The sequence below is a fragment of the Fukomys damarensis genome, unplaced genomic scaffold (genome assembly GCF_012274545.1).
Source record: "Fukomys damarensis isolate Sample0158 unplaced genomic scaffold, DMR_v1.0_HiC HiC_scaffold_5, whole genome shotgun sequence".
NCBI lineage: Eukaryota > Metazoa > Chordata > Mammalia > Rodentia > Bathyergidae > Fukomys > Fukomys damarensis.
Genome location: NW_022900917.1, coordinates 29010578 through 29013240, shown reverse-complemented (window position 1 = coordinate 29013240; position 2663 = coordinate 29010578). Strand labels below are relative to the sequence as shown.

The 2663-nt window shown below is 42.5% G+C and overlaps 1 protein-coding gene across 3 annotated transcripts in view; it reads left to right on the top strand.

Moving 5' to 3' along the window:
• Positions 1-2063: 2063 nt before the first annotated feature.
• The window catches only part of Ralyl (RALY RNA binding protein like), a 658084-nt gene continuing 657484 nt past the window's right edge, over positions 2064-2663 (top strand). For 2 of the 3 annotated variants that reach the window (XM_033760377.1, XM_033760372.1), the window contains exon 1: positions 2064-2245. The gene's annotated coding sequence lies outside the window, so the exon portion shown is untranslated. Of the gene's footprint in view, positions 2246-2377; positions 2536-2663 lie in introns of those variants that run through there. The other variant, XM_010645310.3, reaches the window with a different exon arrangement.

Here is a 2663-nt window from a genome sequence, read left to right as displayed (position 1 = left end):
CACACATATATTACCATAGACAGAGAATGAAGCAAACATTTTAAATACGGACTTGAAGGAATTGTTTCCTACATAGCAAAATACATATTTTATATATATATCAAAATACATATATATATAGCAAAAAAATATATATATATGTATGTGTGTGTGTGTGTGTGTGTGTGTAGGAAACATTTAATTTCGTCAACTCTGTATTTGAAATATTTGCTTCATTCTGTTTATGGGAATTGATATGTGAATAAAAATTGCATACAATTGTCGCTTGTGAATAATATAGCTAAATTATTTCCACATTAGATGCATTGAATTTAGAAAATAATGTCTTTGTTAGTGTCAAAAAGTTAAAAGTATTTAGTTAAAAGTATTAAGAGTATTTAGTATTTTTCATGTAGTTTTTGTTAAACCAGATTTAAAGCCGGTCCAATCTCATTCTTTTTGTGTACTAACCGCAGAATCCTGTGCCAATTACTTAAACTTTGATTTTGTTGTACTGAATCTTTAAAATGAGTGTAATAACACCAATGCCATAGAGCTGTTGTAAGACTTAACTGAGAAGCTAGGCTTTGTAAATACCCGTTCTAGCCCTCTGACTTTGTTTACTCTTCTTTTTAATGGGATGGTGCCAACTAAAGTGATAAAAATGGCACCTTGGAGATAAATGGTAGTGGAATATTTTGAGCACTGTACTCCAATTATGTAAGCAAATGGGAGAAGCTCAAGAGGATATTGATGTCTTGCTTTTCTTCAGCAGAGCTGCGTTTAACATAAAGGGGAGTCATTTTATTGAATAATAAAAGCCTGACAATCACTGTGATTGGCTGACAGCCATTACTGCAGTGCAATTCTAAACAGCTTGCTTTTGAAAGTTATTTCTGAATAACTTTAAAAACCAGACCTTGCCCACTTGACTCAAAAGTTCAAAACTCATTTTAAAAATGAAGTTTCTTATATTTCAATATCCTTTTGATGTAAGTTATGGGAAAAGATAGTACTTTTCTGTTTAAATTATTCGAATTGGATGAAATATGAATGGAAGAGAAATTCGGAAAATTTAGCAAATTAAGGTTTCCATGGTAGATAAAATTGAGTGACAGAAGAAAAATAGACATCTGAAGAGATTTTATTAACAGAAAAATCAAGTCCAACACGCTTTACAGAGGAAAGCACAACATTCGATCTGTATTATCCAGTTTAAAATCTTGTGATTTCTGAATAGAATTTAAGGCTTCTAAAGTTACCAAATCCACTTTGATGCATTCATCTCTGTCAGCAGTTCTAATCAGCAATTCTTACTGGGAAGTATGTATTATAATAAGTGGGTGTACAGTTGGCAATTCACCAAAATAAATATTTAATGATATTTAATGGCTATTTTAAATCTCCTTTATTTAAATTGTGGATTAATATTTTATTTGGCCAGTGAATTCTGGCCACAATGTTTGAGAAACATATTTGCTGTTGAAGCTCTCCGAAATGCATGTGTACTTAATTTTCACAATTGCCCAGGTTAGATCTTTTCTGATGGAGTATTTTATCTTAAACGTCGACATCAGAAACATTGAGATAAAGATCAGGAGCACGAATCTGAGAATTGCAGAACTATATTAATTGGTCGTTTTCAAACATAGAGATCATAATTAATTGTTTCCAACCCAGAGGCAAAGCATCCCAGCGATAAAATGATCCTGATAAGGAGTATTGCACAAAAATGAAGAAAAATAGATGCGTCCCAGGGTCCAGAAAGCCGATTCTTCAACAGGCAGCAACAGAAGAATCCCAACGCATCTAGCGATTGGCTGAGGGCATCTTTGTTTAGGCGATAAGGCATCCTGAGCCAGATGCAGGGTGGAGAAAGCCTCCTCTCTCACCCTCACCTTCAGAATGCACCGCTCCGCCACCTGGGCCTCTCCGCGGGTGCACGTCTCCCCCTCTCGACCGCGGAGCGCCGGCTGCCTCCTGGGCGAGCACTCACAATGGACTCACTTGTTTCCCTTGCACCTCTCCTTTGACTTCCAGTCTGAGCAAACAACTTGAGCAAGAGTCAAGCGCGAGTCTCGGCCACCGAGCGTGGACCCGCAGAGCCTTCCAGACGAGCTGGGCAGCAGGCACGCGCGCTCACGCAGTCCAAACAAACAATGCCCAGTCCACGAACGACACAAACTCACGACGCCCACGGCCCCACCCGCCACCCTGCAGCCGGCACAGAATCACATAAAAAGAAACCCGGGACGGGGTTTTCCGAGTAAGCGATGGTGCTTTGTCTTTCAAGCTGCAAACACCCCTCCCCGAAGCCGGCGGAAGAGGGGCTGCCCGTCCGGGGGCTGTAAAGACTGACGGTGGCTTTGCCCGCGACAACGCCCCCGGCTCGCGCCGAGCGCCGGAGGGGAAAACGCAGAGCGAGGGGGGAGGAGCGGCGGTGGGAAAGGCGGCTCAGGAGGGACGGGGAATGCGCGGAGAAGGGGAGAAATGAAGGCGCTAAACGAGGCTTGAATAGGGAAACTTCGGGAGCGAAGGGGCCGGAGCTCTCCCCAGGTAACTATCCTGAGGGGACAAATAGATGCACGCAGGAAGTGGTGGGCTGCAACTTTGAGGTGCGCGGCAAGTTGCGCGCCCCCTCGGGGCGTGTGGTCGGCGGCGCTCAGCGCCCTCTCCGCGGAACA